The sequence below is a fragment of the Peromyscus leucopus genome, chromosome 10, assembly GCF_004664715.2.
Source record: "Peromyscus leucopus breed LL Stock chromosome 10, UCI_PerLeu_2.1, whole genome shotgun sequence".
NCBI classification, from domain to species: Eukaryota; Metazoa; Chordata; class Mammalia; order Rodentia; family Cricetidae; genus Peromyscus; species Peromyscus leucopus.
Genome location: NC_051071.1, coordinates 27585494 through 27602012, shown reverse-complemented (window position 1 = coordinate 27602012; position 16519 = coordinate 27585494). Strand labels below are relative to the sequence as shown.

General features: G+C 43.7%; 1 pseudogene; it reads left to right on the top strand.

The window, feature by feature from the left end:
• The first annotated feature begins 1996 nt into the window (after positions 1–1996).
• LOC114689441 overlaps positions 1997–16519 on the top strand; it is an 88354-nt pseudogene continuing 73831 nt past the window's right edge.

Genomic DNA, 16519 nt, shown 5'->3' with positions numbered 1-16519 from the left:
GTCCAACACCCCTAAAGTTCCAGATGTGCTTTCCCTGCCCAATGTGGTTCTATTAAACAAGAAAGATAAAAAATACCACTCTAGCCAGGCAGTAAAAGTGTGCCCTTAAAAAAGACTGAGGGCAGGGGGTAAGCAATTTCCAACAGAGCTTACTAGGGTTTGTCCCACGATCCAAAAATTCCTATAGTGAGAAAGCTCATCCTTGGTACAGGACAACTGCCTTGGGCTCTCCACGTTAAACTTCTTCTGACTGCCTTGGCTTCCCTAGCCCCCCCCCCTTAGAATCTCATAAACATACTTTTAGGTGAGGTATGCCTCAGGACACTTGGAATTCTTCTTGAGAAAGTACCCAAGTTGCAAAGCCAAGAACTAGAGCTGTGTGGGTTACAATATTCTGAGTTTGGTGCTTTCATACCTGCCTTGAGCCAATGCTCCCAGCTACTCTGCAAGGTCAATTTCTGTGGAAATAAACTCTCTCTGCCTGTCCTGAAACAATTCTTATACCACACAGACAAGCTGAGCAAGCTGGCCCAGGAGCTGTGCTCTACCCCATTATAGTGTTATGACATCAGTGGCAAAGTACTTGTAGACACACTTGACCAAATTTGCCCCAAGCAAAAGGCAATCCAAGACGGTCTCTTGATTACAAGCATCTACTAAAAATGTTTTCAGGTCTTTCTCTGACTTGGAGAGCACACATTGTCTTTGCTAACAATAAATTGTGGAAGGTTGCTGCTTAGTAATGAGATAGAGAAGCCTAGTGTGGGGGTTGGATGAAATTCCCTAGGATCATTGCGGGTTGAGATTGTCTCCAAGAGAGATCTGTACCATGAATAGCTGTACCCTTCTGTCCATTGCATATAATCAATATGCTGTGTTTAAGGGTTGCTGCTGTGTATCTATCAAAGCAAACATCACACTCCTTCCCTCATTACTCTTGCATTTCTATTAAAGAAATAAGCACAGCTCTAGTTTATGGATTAAGCCTGTGTGTGACAGCCATAATGGTGACCAGTCTTGGTGTTCCATGTAGCAAGATATCAGATGCCAATTCTAAGTGCATGAGTCAATATATTGACTGTGATGGGCACAGTACTCAGCCTCTTGGACTCCAAGTCTGCAAAGCCCTATGAAGCTTATTCCACTAGAAGGCAGTACAGTCAGGATTAATATACCATAGTCTGGCCAGGGTCCAGATTCCAGAGGTCAGTGTCTCCCTTCCCATATGACCCTACGAAATTTTAAGTGAACCAACCAACAGAATTGCAACAGTCCTCTGACACTTTCAGGCACTGAGGTAGAATATCAAAATATTGTCACTGAATGGACATCAGGGGCCAGGCACCCAGAAACACACCAAGCCATGGAAGAAGTAAAGAAAGGAATATAGAATAGAGAAGATAAACCCAGGAGGCAAAAGGTAGATGGCACAGCTTAAAAGGTAGCAGGAAATTATCGAAGCTAAGCTGGGCATCTATTAGAATGAGTAAACATGCATGTATTTGAGAGATGGGTGCCAGGTTCCCCCCACCTCAAAAATTAAGAAATAAAGATTTAAAAAAACAGTAACTATATCCTTTGATCTGTTTTAAAGGGCACAAGGAGATAGTATCTATTGGGAGAGGAAGGGGGACAATCCACATGAGGTGAGATGAACTTTACAAGGAAAGCAGCAGAAAGCAGCTCAGGAGAGGACTGAGCAATCCACAGCCTTGCACTTCCTCCTCCTGCCTGGTTTACTTCAGTATGACTGCAGGAATCCCTCAAGAGTCAGAGCTGGGTCTGAGACCCTGGTCTCAGGCTGTGCACAGTCAAACTGCTAGAAGAAAGCATCTTGTTTCAGTGACAAGATTGCATATGTGAGTCCCATGAGTGCTTATGTTCCACTTCTCAGAGCTTAATAAGAACCTCCAAGCCATTTCTCCAGTATCAACAAAAGACAGACTCATCCCTAAGTGCAGAATGAAAAGCTCTTCCCTGGATCACATTGAGAAACATGCACAAAGTCATGCTAGAGGGCATCGCAAACACCATCAGTAGGCAAGATTCTGAAGAGCTGGAAGAGGAGCACATTGGAGTCTGGGTAACTGGGAAAGCACTGTCTCCAGCATCTGTTTTTTAAGAGGTAGATTTTTTTTAAAATTTTATTTTACAATACAATTCAGTTCTACATATCAGCCACGGATTCCCTTGTTCTCCCCCTCCCATTCCCCTACCCTTCCTCCTAGCCCACTCTCCATTCCCACCTCCTCCAGGGCAAGGTCTCCCCTGAGTACTGAGATCAACCTGGTAGACTCAGTACAGGCAGGTCCAGTCCCCTCCTCCCAGGCTGAGTCAAGCGACCCTGCATAAGCCCCAGGTTTCAAACAGCCAACTCATGCAATGAGCACAGGACCCGGTCCCACTGCCTGGATGCCTCCCAAACAGATCAAGCCAATCAACTGTGTCACCCATTCAGAGGGCCTGATCCAGTTGGGGGCCCCTCAGCCATTGGTTCGTAGTTCATGTGTTTCCATTCCTTTGGCTATTTGTCCGTGTGCTTTATCCAACATTGGTTTCAACAATTCTGGCTCATATAAACCCTCTATTTCTCACTAATTGGACTCCTGGAGCTCCACCTGGGGCCTAGCTGTGGATCTCTGCATCCAGATCCCTCAGTCGTTGGATGGGGTTTCTAGCACAATTAGGGTGTTTGGCCATCCAGCATCTTTATGTAATATAAATGGTATGATGTTCTAATAGGCTGCCTTACAGAGTGGCTCAGGGGCTAGAAGAAGCACTTGGAAACCCTGTGCACCACTTATGGCCACCTCTCACAATCAGACTAGGATAGGTTTACAAAAAACTCAACCACAGCAAGTACAAACCAGGAGAGAGCAATAACATTAATGATTTTCAAAGACTGCTGGGAGAGATTAACTGGATATAACCCACAACTGGATTACCTGCTCAAGAGCTAAGTAATTTATTTCTAACCCTATCATGCAGTAAGGACTTAAATAGTCCAAGAATATTATCAGCTGAGGCTGGCAGAATATTGTCTCTGGTGGAAAAGAAATTACAAGTTGCAAATGTGGATCACTGGGACCAAAGCTTGATTATATTTTAGTTACTTTAGCTTCTACTCATTTCCCACAGGAGTTCTCAAGCAGAGAGAAGGTATCTTAGCATGACTATTTTTAGCACACTGTAAAATATTTAAGACCTATGTAGAAAAGGTTTCAGAATTGATTCTGAAAGGAAAATGAGACTTCATCAAATTGCAGGTACAGATAGCATAAGTTGTAGTACCTTTTGCTAATGCTGAAAATGCCTCATTATGAGCAGAAAATGAACATTGGCAAAGAGCTTGCAATAAGTTCTTGGGAGAGATTAACAGTGTATCCCAAAACAAAGAGACTTCAGCCTATAAAAAGAACTAATTGGATTCCCCCTCATATAGTAAAAGGGAAACCAATTCGTAGAGCCTCTGCATTCTATAGGGATGCAAATTAATCAGGAAAGGTGGGTTATAATTCATGAAATAAGTAAAGTGGGTCAAAGTCAGAACAAGGATGTGGCAGAAGATGCCTTGCCTTCCCCCTTGCTTCTGAGTTGATTTATCCTGTTGCTCAAACAGAACCAGCTTTGAATGTCTTCTATTGTGGACTCATGACTGGAGAGCTCTCCAAGAACCTTTCAGGTTCAGTATGACATATTAACACTGCTGAGGCACGCAGCCTCACAGACTCCAAACTCAGTGACAGCTGCTGTGAGAATACTACAAGTGCTTAGGTCCTTGACAACCTCCAAGACCCAGCAACTATTGGTTTCTCAGCTTCTCAGATGTGATTCAGCCACTGTTGCTGTTTTGATGCAAACTGACTCAGTCCTTGAATAGCATATCTACTCATCTCATTGTTTCTGCTCCTCTAGAGAATCCTTATACAAAATGCAGTGCACTCAAGTTGCAGCACCAAGTAGAACCATCATTATAGAATTCTAGCTATTCTAACTATAGGTAGAAAAATTTTGGGGGCACAATTAACTTCACAATAGAATCATCTAGGAAGGATGTTCTAGAAACTTGTGGGAGAGTATACAGATCAAGTCAGACTCAGAATGTCTAAGGTATTTTCTTGATTAATGTAGGGAGACGATCTGAACTGCAAGTAGCACCACACCCTAGGAATAAAGTCTAGGCTTGAGGTCCTGACCTTTTCAAGACAGAAAATAGTGGAGCACTAAGCAAGCCCACATGGATTACTTGGCATTACTCTGCTTAAACATAGATATACATGACTGGTTTCATCAAGCAAGCTCCTGCTCTGTCACTTCCATACTATGGTGGACTGTACCACTGAACTGTGAGATAAGACCTCTCCCTCTCTCCCCTAGAGTTGCTTTTGTTCTCAGTATTTTATCATACAATGGGAAATAAAGACTAATGGAAGAAGTCGCTTCTTCCTGTTATCTTCAGTGAGTGATTCAGTTGATTGGGGCTGTTCATTCACACACACTCAGGGTAGTCTAATTGTTCTTGTTGTGGGTACAGACAGGTCATCTGAACTCTTGCCTAAAACACACTGTTCCTAGTGCAGAAAAGGCAAAAAATACAAGACCCATGACTTTCCAAGGGTGTATCTTCTCTAGAATTGGTGTTGAAGGGTGATGAGAATTCATAGAATCCATGAGACTGATGAGGTCCCAAGGTTAAGGAACTTGGTCTTCTTAGGAATGAAGTTCTTGCTTATTCCACCATTTAAACCAATGTACTGATTATTCTTGGCATTCAAACTATTCACTTGGGAAGATAGGAATCTGAAGAACTTCTCAGATCAGATTAGCTAGTGGACACATCTGTAGGAGATTGTATTGACTGATGTGAAGGGCCCAGCCCACTATGGATGGCAGCATCCCTAAGTAGATGAGCCTCAACTAGATCAGAAAGCCAGCTGAATACAGACCAGACAACAAGCTAGTAAGCAGTTTTTCCCCAGTGTTCCTGACCCAGCCTCCTGCCCTGACTTCCTTCAGTGATGGACTGTGACATCTAAGTACAAGTGAAATAACCCAGACTTCCTTGCTTAAGGTTCTTTTGACTGCACAGTTTTGGTTAAATCAATAGATAACGCTAAAACCATGAAAGTGCTAGCCATAATGGTCCTTTCACAGACCAGCAGCAACAGATGAGACGAAATGCTCATCACAAGTAGACACAGTCATGTGATTCAATCATTTATCATAAAATCTTTCAAGACCCTTATCAGCAGGACACAGACACTACATATCTGTTGATAAGAAAAATACAAAAATCAAAAGAACTGTGTCTTTGAGACACCCTCACCAACATTGTTTCCCGCTGGTATTTGCTGCAGGATCCCTTGTCAGGTTTACACCAAATGGCCTACCCATCCTCTGACATCCACAGACAGCAAAGCCCATGCACCTCCTCAAAACTTCTCCAACCAGAAGACACGCCTGACGAGTGTAAAAGTAAACACTACCAGACAGACTGGAACTAACAGCCCATCAGTACCAAAAACAATCTCAGAGAGTAATTGGACAGACAATCTGAAGTCATCTCTCCACACAAATGGTTGCTTCGTTAGATGAGTCATAGGCATTTTATTCTTACATCCCAATGCCTAATTAAAGACTACTTAGCCCACTCAAAGGAATCCAAATCGCTAGCTTAAATCAACATGCCCTACTGAAACTTAGATCAGCTTTCAAGAACAGGCTGCTGTCCCCAGAATCATTTCTTCCCAAGTGAAACCAGCCTGTTCCTTTTACTCCATGGCCAAAGTCGAAGCAATGGCATCAGTCATTTCTAAGCACTCAGAAACAATTCTCCCTTTGGGGTGACTTCCAACTCATGTGCTGGACATCAAAAGATACCTGCAAGGTAGTGACAGCTTCAGGATTCTGCCCTATAAGAAAACTAACAGGACCCCAATTTCCCTAATGCTTCCAAAATGAGACAAAGTCATTGCAGTGTCTACTCGAGGATAGTTTTCAAACTCCAGAAATCACAAATCTAAGTGATTCCTGCTGAACCTGTAGATTGCCCCAGCCATCAACTGACTTGGAGCAATTATCCTAGTATTGGTGGTAGGCCAGTGCACAAAGTTGAGGAGCCTCCACTGTACAGCAGGGACATTCCTTCTTGAAGACTGCCCATGGGCAGATCTGGCTTTGAGCCTACAACTTCTTGTGCTGGTTTGGATGAAATGCTCCCATACACTTGGACATCTGAATACAAGCATGTCTCCAGTTACTGACACTATTCAGGTATATATAGGAGATGCAGCCTTGCTCAAGGTGGTGGTCTTTACACTCAAAGACTCCTTCTATTTAGAGTGTAGACTCTTTCCTTCTTACAGTTTTGAGGTGTGAGCTCTCGATGCCATTTAAGCAGCCTGCCGCTTCCACTCTTTACAATCGTGGGCAGAGTTCAACAGGTTCAGAGGATTTCACAAAGTGAGAGGCAAGCACAGCCAGGCCAGTTCACTACCTGAACACTTAGAAGTTCAGTCTAGGGTACTCTAGAGTCTGATCAATTGCACAAGTCCTCCGGCCTCTGACCAAATTTATAGCCAACTTCTCTCTGTCAGAACCATGGATACCTTAATTCATCCTCTTCTCATGAGCCACCTTTGGAGGGACTGCAGACACCCTAGCACAGCTCTCCTCTGCTAAGACAGCTTCTGCAACATGCCATTTTTTGGGCATAGGGGGACATTCTTAGATATCACTAAATCTGGAATTCAGCATCAAGAGACACCACTAAAGCCCTTTAAGTACACATGTGTATATGTTATATATCTACAGGTGGATGTGATGAAGCATCCTGGTGTGCTGTTTGAGATTCTTGAAAGCAGACTCCTGGGCCATCCTGCCCCAGACTCCAGCACATTTTCAAGTGATCAACACCCCTAAAGTTCCAGATTGCTTCCCCTGCCCAATGTGGTTCTTTTAAACAGGAGAGAAAAAATATCAATGCAGCCTGGCAGTAAGATGTGCCCTTAAAAAGGGCTGGTGGTGGGGGTAAGTCATTTCCAACAGAGGTTGCTAGTGTATGCCCCCACGCTCCAAAAAGGCCCACACTGAGAAAGCTCATCCATGGAAGAGGACTGGAGGACCCTGCCTGTCACTCTCCATTTGAACTCTATCTGACTGCCTCAGCTCCCCCAGGCTGTCCCTGGATTCTCATAAGCACACTGAAGTGTCGTGTGTCTTAAACCACTTGGAATTCCTGAGTGCCAGCTACTTTGCCCACCCTGGATCTGGAACAGTAGTGGCTGGAGGATTCTGAGTTCAGTGCTTCATGACTGCCCTCAGCCGATGCTCCCATCTCCTCCTCCAGCTTAATTTCTATGGAAATAAACTCTCTCTGCCTGTCCTGAAACAACTGCTAAACTACACGTCAATGCTGAGCAAGCTGGCCCAGGACCTGTATCTGGCCCCTCTGAAGTACAATGATATCTATGGCAAAGCATTGTGGAGAGATTTCACAAACTTTGCAAATCTGTCCCAAACTCTTGGATATAATAAGGTCAAAAAGAAAACCCAAGACAATCTCTTTTGTTACAATCATCTGCCATAAATGCTTTCACTCCTGTATTAATGACAAGGAGAGTAGACATTTCCTTGCAAACAACAAATTGTGGAAAGTTGCTGTGCTTGGTAAGGAGCTATGGAAGCCTACTGTAGAGGATGGGAAAAGTCCTCCCTGGGATTATTTCAGTTTGAGACTGTCCCCCACCGAGATGCACTACCATCAGTAGAGACAATCTGCCGTCCATTGCATATAATCAATGTCCTATGTTTCTGGGTTGTTGGTGTGTCATCACACCGCATCAGAGCACACAGCCCTCTCATTCCCAGCATTTCAAATATTTTTCTATTTTTTTAAATCCATATTTCCAGATTAAGCCTCTGTGTTACAGCTATAAGGGTGACTAGTGTTTGGGTCCCATGCAGAGACATATCAGATGCACATTCTAAGTGCATGAGTCAATATATTGACTGTGATAGGCACAGTACTCTGCCTCTTGGACTCCAAGTCAGCAAAGCCCTATGAAGCTTCTTCTACTAGAGGGCAGCCTAGAGTTCAGTTTAATATACCATACTCCTGCTGGGGGTTAAATTCCAGATGGCCAGTCTCTCCCTTTCCCACATGACCCTTGGAAGTTTTCAATGGATTAACCGACAGAATTGCAACAGTCCTCTGACTCTTTCAGGCAATGAGGTAGAATGTGAAAATATTGTCACTGAAATGGACATCAGGGGCCAGGCACCCAGATACACAGCAAGCCACAGAAGTAAAGAAAGGAATATAGAACAGAGAAGATGAAAGCCAGGAGGCAAAAGGTAGATGGCATAACTTAAAAGGTGGCAGGAATCTAGTGATGCTAAGCTGGGCTTCCATAAGAATGAATAAACCTCCATGTATTTACGTGGGAGACAGGTGGCAGCCCCCCCATAAGTGTCAAGGAATAATAAATTAAAAAACAAGCAGTAAATACATCCTTTGGTGAGTTTTAAAGGGGACAAGTAGATAGTACTCTATTGGGAGGAAAAGGGTTACAATCCATGTTAGGTGAGAGGAACATTACAAGGAAAGCAGCAGAAAGCAGCTCAGGAGAGGACTGAACACTCCACAGCCTTGTACTTACTCCTCCTGCCTGGTTTACTTCTGTATGACTGCAGGAATCCCTCAAGAGTCAGAGCTGGGCCTGAGGCCCTGGTCTCAGGCTATGCAGGCATACAGCTAGAAGAAAGCATCTAGTTTCAGTAACAAGATTGGATACGTCTGAACCATGAGCACTTGCGTTTCACTGCTTACAGCCTGGTAAAATCCTCTGAACCATTTCCCCAGAATCACCAAACAAGACAGACTCATCCCTAAGGTCAGACCAGACAGATTCTTACAGATTGTGTTGGGATCAGTCTCTTATGCTCCTACCATAGCTCCACAAGAGCCCAAAATTCATCATGCCACCTGATTGCCCATAGCAGATAAGGTATGATCAGTGATGGTGGCCATTAAACCACCTGTTTGGCACAATCATTCTAATGTCACCAAAGGTAGGAGAACTAATGAGGACTCCTGAGACCGAGTTCCTTGGTAAAGTGTCAGGGAGAGCATTTGGAGGCATCACAGCTTTTGAGGGCATCCAGCCATAGTGTGGAAGAACTGTCTACCAACATGGGCATGGAGGCAGATAGAATTATTGGATTATATCTTTCTCGGGAACTCCAAGCTTTGAAACATGGTAACCAAGAGTACCAGAAGCAAAATATGAATGCCCTGGTTCTCAGAACTCACGGGCTTCATTCTCATGGGAAAGTTACAGCCCTAGATCTTCTAGCTCTTGGTCTTTATCTTTATGGGGGTATTACAGTCAGCATACATTGGCTGTCAGACTGTATCTTCATGTGATAGTTACATGCCCGGTTGATACAGTACTATGAGGCTTTTATAATGGCTATTACATTCCCTGGTCCTTTGACTATCTGGTCTTCTTCCTCACAGTGGGAGCTACATCCCAGATCCTCTAGCACTCAGATCTTCATCCTCATTGGGTTATGATTCCAGATTCCCTGAGCTCTCAACACTGACCCGGACTCAATTGTTCCCATCAGCATTCCTGCTTCCCAGCTTACAGGGATCTTAGTTAGGACATAGGCTCCATGATGTGTGATCTACTTTCAGTAATAAACCTAATTTTAACCTGGAGGTTCCTGGTACCCCCACCGCAACCAATTCTGAACGTGACATTAGATTCAAGTCTGTAACAGACAATGGTGTTGCTAATTTTAGGTCACTTTTTACCATGAGGTGCCAAGAAGCAATACAAAGTTGTTGGAGTCCTGTGTACAATACACACACTTGGTAAACCCAAGGAATATGGACAATTATATGATTAGCACTGAATTGTGCACTTCAACATTTAGTATGAGAACAACTCATGTCTTCTTACAATTTTTCCAAATTTAGGAGAAACTTATCTGATCCAATACAGTGAAGAATTCCATACGAGATGGGTGACAAATTTATGCCTAAACATCATTATAGCCATCCTTGCCCACTAGAAAGGACACTTATCAAACATATATTCAGGCAGCCACACTTTAGGAGACAGAAGGCAAGAATATAGGAGTGGGGCAGAATCAAAATACTTTGAAACCTGATACAAAATCCTGCCATTCATAATGTGTTTTGTATTCAACCTGATAAGGTATGAGGCAAAAGACAGTGTATGTCACTGAACTAGCAGCTGATGGCACACTAGTTGGGAGCTTTCTTCCCTGGGCAGTAAAAACAACACACTTTCATGAAGTTGATGACACCACCCACCATGTTTTCTATGTGTTACCATAAATCTGCAGCCACTGCTCACAGGATTACCAAGAGCAGCAATGGTCCTAAGACCTCTGTGACAGGGGGACACACTGATACTTCCAACAGAGGTGCTATTGTTAAACTCTACATTCAGGCTGTATTTTGCAGCTGGACATAGTGCACATAGAACTTCACTTGTCAGTGCCTACTAGGTTCTGAAATCCTTGCTTGTGGCAAGCAGCCCACACAGGAAGGATGAAAACTGAACTCCTACATCTAGTGAGGCTTGAAAGCACTTCCAGAGCCAGCACTTTCTCCCGCTCCTGAAGAACACTATGCTCCTGGTCACCTGACACAGTCCCAAAGGGATGGAAACCAGGACCTTCAGAAGAAGCTTCCTGAAGCCTCTACACAGCCCAGGCTTATATAGCCTGCTCAGAGCTTCTAGCTCTGAAACTCAACATTGCAGCCACCAGCACCACACAAAGCTGTGAAAATAATTTATATTCCATGTGGCATAAGGTCCAGAGATCCAAGGAAACACGGAAGGATCTATGTCATGGCCTTCAAAATGAAGGCTAAATTCTACCTAGAAAATTAAAACTCTGGCTGAAATCCTAAGACAACCAAAGCTGACTTGTGTGGGACTCCAAGGAGACTCCTAAACACAACCAACATCCAAACATTGTCTTGAAATTAGGAATCTAGACATGAGGTTGTTGCTTGAGGGCTTCTCTCCAGGTTCCACCAAGCCCTGCAGTCCCACAATCCAGGTATAAATTAATCACTCAGACGCTTATATTACTTATAAACTGTATGGCCGTGGCAGGCTTCTTGCTAACTGTTCTTATATAACTTAAATTAACCCATTTCTATAAATCTATACCTTGCTACGTGGCTGGTGGCTTACCAGTGTCTTTACATGCTGCTTGTCCTGGCGGTGGCTGCACTGTCCCTCCTTCCTTCTTCCTGTTTCCCCAATTCTCCTCTCTCCCTTGTCCCGACTATACTTCCTGTCTGGTCACTGGCCATCAGTGTTTTATTTATATAGAATGATATCCACAGCATGAGGTTGTTAGGGGTGGACAATGAAGACCAGGAGGTGTTCCCAACGAAGCATTATCTAATGTGGAAAAAGCTTTGCTCTCCCTCTGTGGAAGAGCCAAGAGACAGAGGTGAAGGCACAGTGAGGGGAACACACAGTGATAGACTACACAGACCATCTCTGGGTTCATGGATCAGCACAGAAGCCTGTAGCAGAGCCTGGTACATGATGATGTCTGAGTATTTATTATATTAATGGGAAGAAATGGAAAGGCAAAAACCCACCAAATGCATGTTGACCTAGGCTATGTTATTCTGGAAGTCATGAAGCATTCTAAGGGATAGCGAAGAAAAAACATAAGTAGATATAATAGTCTAGGTGTTGCAGGATCCATAAATAGCTGCAGCTGACAACTGTACACAGCCAGCTTTGCTGACTCCTGGTTTAGCCATAGTGGCACTGTCTAATCAGGGCCCAGAATACACAACCTGCAAGCTAGCACAGCTTAACTATGGTAAGGGCCATGTCTGAAGCCATCTGTGTTACACAAAGCTACTAGAGATGAGTCATGTAGTCTGTGGTGATATTTTGCTTGTGGTCTAACAAATAAAGCTTGCCTGAAGACCAGAGTGTAGACCTAAGCCATTTGTTAGCCTAGAGGCCATGCAGTAGTGGCACACACGTTTGATCCTAGGACTTGGGATCTTAAGCCTCTAATCCCAGCACTAGGAAGGTAGAGACAGAAAGTAATATGGCTGGACTGAGGAATATAAGAGGATTCAGATCCCTTTTGCCTGAGGATTTTGTAGAGGTAAGAACTAGTGGCTGGATGCTCTGCTTCCCTGATCTCTCAGCTTTTACCCGAGATCTGACTCCAGGTTTTTATTAATGAGAACAATTAGGAATCATGCTATAGTAGTTTATTCTCATTACATTACACAAGTGAAGGCCACTAAGCATGCTATATAATAATCCATACCACTTCCACACAGACATGAAGGCAATGTCACAAATGGCCACCTGTCCTGTTCACAAATTCCTTTCTAGAACAATGTTAGGTTTATAGAGATTTTGTTTTCTATGACTGGGATAAGGAGATCATAAATCTATAGGCTTTTTTTAAAATGAGATATAATCATGGCCCAGCCTGCCTTTTTGAGCATCTACCAACAGCCACTATCATGTGGGGCAAATCCTTGCCAAGTATCATTGCCTCTCATGAATGATCAATTTTACCAGAGAGGTGAAATGTAAGTGATAAGAGTTTGCACATATGTGTCTTTAGGTCCCCCATAACAAATTATGACTTCATCCAAGCAGTACCTTGTGTAGACACGCATCAATCACAACTTCAGTCCATTCCAGACATCCAGCATTCACTAGTTTTTCCCTCATCATCTACACAAAGTACATATGGATCATGGTGTCAGGTTATAACAACACATTCATACCCTGGGCAGAAATATGTGCAAGCAGGGGTAAGAACAGTAAAGGTCAGTGCCATGTCTTCAGGTTTTGTGATCACTATCAAGTGGCAAGAATTTTCAAAATGAAATAATGGATAAGAGGCCTATTCTAGGCCATAGGAAGTAAACTAAGAGGAAGGAAGGGCCAAAGCATTGGTGAGGAAATCATCTTGTATTTGATAAGCATATGCTTTCCCCTAATTCTAAGATAATGTAAATGTGCACAACTCTTTAGAATTCCACCCATGAAAGCCCATGGGGGACTTGGAAACATCTAGGAGGTCCTGGAGCATCAGTGAGCTAGATTTCCCAACCTAAGGAGAGATGGTACCCCAGGAAAATTGTAGCATTGAGGAAGGAAAAATTTTCCTCTTATCACATCTGGAAGTGCTAAGAGTAACTAGGAAGAAGTCCAAGGATGTTGATAACCTCTTATAAAGTACAGGATCCCTGGCTATGAGAAACATCCATCTGAGTTTCAGCAACATAAGGTTGAGTTCAGACAAACTGGTAATTTTGGCAATCAGTTACCAACACTTTAGAGCCTTGGGCAGGTACAGAGAAGCACAGGTATCTTGATCATGTATCAAGTCTTCCATCATAAGGAACCACACAGAGACAGAACCCACCACCAGGTTCAAGCTTGTAGTTCCACACCTGAGAATTGAGCCACATTCCTTTTCATACCTCAACATTTTCTTGGGTGGGGGGAGGGAAGTGTTCACCTGTAAACCATGCATGCCCACTTTCAAGAACATAACAAGTTTGAGTCATTTCATGGGCTCCTTGATTTTTCAAAGCTTAGAATCTGAATCCCCAAGTGCTTAGTTTATTCCCCGAGTCTGTCTGTCATATGTGTAGACGATAGTGGACACAAATCTTTGCCAAGTCTAAACAGGCAATTGTGAAATCAGCTTAACTTCAGGAGATATAGGCATATTGAAAGCTTCTGCTTCACTGTAAGCAATGAAGTCATTCATACCAGGTCCTAAGCTCAGACAGTGGAACATACGTGCAGCCTACATCCTAAATGGTGTCTCATTTTACAGCTTACATAATCCCAGTGGAGTTTCTTGAATAAACATGGACTGTAGTCAGACCTTTCAGGGCAGACAAGACGCATGTCAAAAATCAGGTAGAGATGTTCCCCGATACAAGTTTAGAGACTCTTAAATTATTTCACCCAGTCTAGAGTCCCATGCTCTTCGAACTGAGCTCATGAAGGGTGCCACACTTCAAAGTATTATGAAACTGAGCAAGATCAGGATTGTAACTTCATCTCATGCAGAGAACTAGTGACCTCATCTGACCACTATTTTGTAAGAGATATCCAGAGAGAACAAAGTCCATGGCCTTCTCTCAACTTCTCCAACCAGAAACCCACTTCAGATGGGTGCAAAGGTAGATTCTTTCTGACAGAAACTAACAGCTCATCAGTACCAAAAACTATCCCAGAGCATAGTAGAAGCAGCAGTCTAAGGTCATCTTTATTGGGTAGCTGTTCCAACTTTGACCAGATGTACTAACCCTAGTGAGGTTTCTGGTACCTGACACACCTTCCTATGTCATGCACCTGAGGCGGGGCCAAGCTGGGGGCCCTTAAGACACAAGATTTGGATGTGCCAGCTCTCTTGGTTCTTTGTGATGCTGGATGGCAGACAGAGCAGAGTTCTCCAGAGAACCTGGCTATACTACACCTCACCATTCCTGGTTCTCTTAACCAACGGCTATATTGGCTGTAAGCTACCCCAAAATGAACCTCCTTTTTAACTATGTGGAGTTGCCTTGTTAATCCCCACAATACTCATCTGTCCACCCCAATGGCTTCTTGATTAGGTGAGCCTAGGCATTTTATTACTGTATCACAATGCCTTAGTGAAGGCTCCTTAGCCTGGTGTAGGGAACATATGTTGCTAGTTTAAACCATTGTGTACGTTTTATCTTAAGGACTAGCTCTCTAAACCAAGCTGCTCTTCCCAGGATCATTCCTTCCCAAGTGAAGCTAGCCTGTTTCAGATACTCCACAGCCATGTCTATGCACACAGAAACAATCTCCCTTTGGAGCAACATCCTACTCCCATGCTGGAGATTAAAAGAACCTGGCAATGAACTGACAGCTTCAGGATGCTTCCCTATAACAAAACTGACAGGACTCAATTCCCTGCTGCTTCCTAAATAAGAGAAAGTCATCACAGTGTCTACTTGAGGATAGTTTTCAAACTCAAGACCACTCTAATGTAGGCAGGATCTGCCAAAACTGTAGATTGCCTCAGCCATCAACTGACTTTGAGCAATTATCCTAGTATTGGTGGTGGGCCAGTGCACAAAGTTGAGGAGCCTCAACTGTAGATCAAGGACACTCCTTCCTGAACACCGGCCATGGACAGATCTGGCTCTTGAGTTTCCATCTTCTTGTGCTGGTTTGAATGAAATGCCCACAAAGACTTGGATATCTGAACACATTCATGTCCCCAGTTAGTGACGTTATTTGGGTTCATCCCAGATAATGAAACTTGGATATATTTGGGAGATGCAGCCTTGCTCAAAAGGTGGTGATGTTTGAGTTTAAAGACTCCTACCAATTTGAGTGTGGACTGTTTCCTGCCTGCAGTTTTGAGGTGTCATCTCTCAGCTGCGGATTAAGCAGCCTACCCCATCCACTCTTCATATTTTTGGGCACAGTCCAAAAGACTAAGAGGATTTCCCAAAGTGAGAGGCAAGGACAGTCCACTACCTGAAATCTTAGAAGTTTAGTTAATGATAATCTTTTAGAGTCTCATCAACTGGGCTTGTCTCCTTGCCTCTGACCAAAGTCATAGCCATGTGCTCTCTCTCCTGGCAGAATCTTGGAGATCTTAGTTTCAATCATTCAGCCTCTTCCCATGAGCCATCTTTGGAAGAACTGCAGACACCATAGCACAGCTCACCTCTTCTAGGACAGTTAGCTTTTTCCAACATGCCATCTTTGGGTATAGGGGGACATTCTTAGGTTTCACTAAATCTGGAATTCACCATCAAGAGACACCACTAAAACCCTTCAAGTACACATGCATATATGTTATATATCCCAAGTTGGATGTGATGAAGCATCCTATCATGGTGGGTTTAAGATTTGTAAAGGCAGACTCTGGGGCCTCCTTTCCCAGACTCCAGCATATTTAAGTGTCCAACACCCCTAAAGTTCCAGATGTGCTTCCCCTGCCCCATGTGGTTCTATTAAACAAGGGAGAAAAAATGTCACTCTAGCCAGGCAGTAAAAGTGTGCCCTTAAAAAGGGCTGAGGTCAGGGGGTAAGCCATTTCCAACAGAGCTTACTAGGGTTTGTCCCACCATCCAAAAATGCCTATAGTGAGAAAGCTCACCTTGGTACAGGACAACAGCCCCCGCTGCCTTGGACTCTCCATTTTAAACTTCATCTGACTGCCTCAGCTTCCCCAGGCACCTCCTTGGAATCTCATAAGCATACTTTTAAGTGAGGTATGCCTTAGGACACTTGGAATTCTTCTTGAAAAAGTACAGCCAACTTGCATACCCAGGAACTGGAGCAATGTTGGCTGCAGTATTCTGAGTTCGGTGCTTTCATGCCTGGCTTGAGCCAATGCTCCCAGCTACTCCTCAAGGTCAATTTCTGTGGAAATAAACTCTCTCTGCCTGTCCTGAAACAATTCTTATATCACA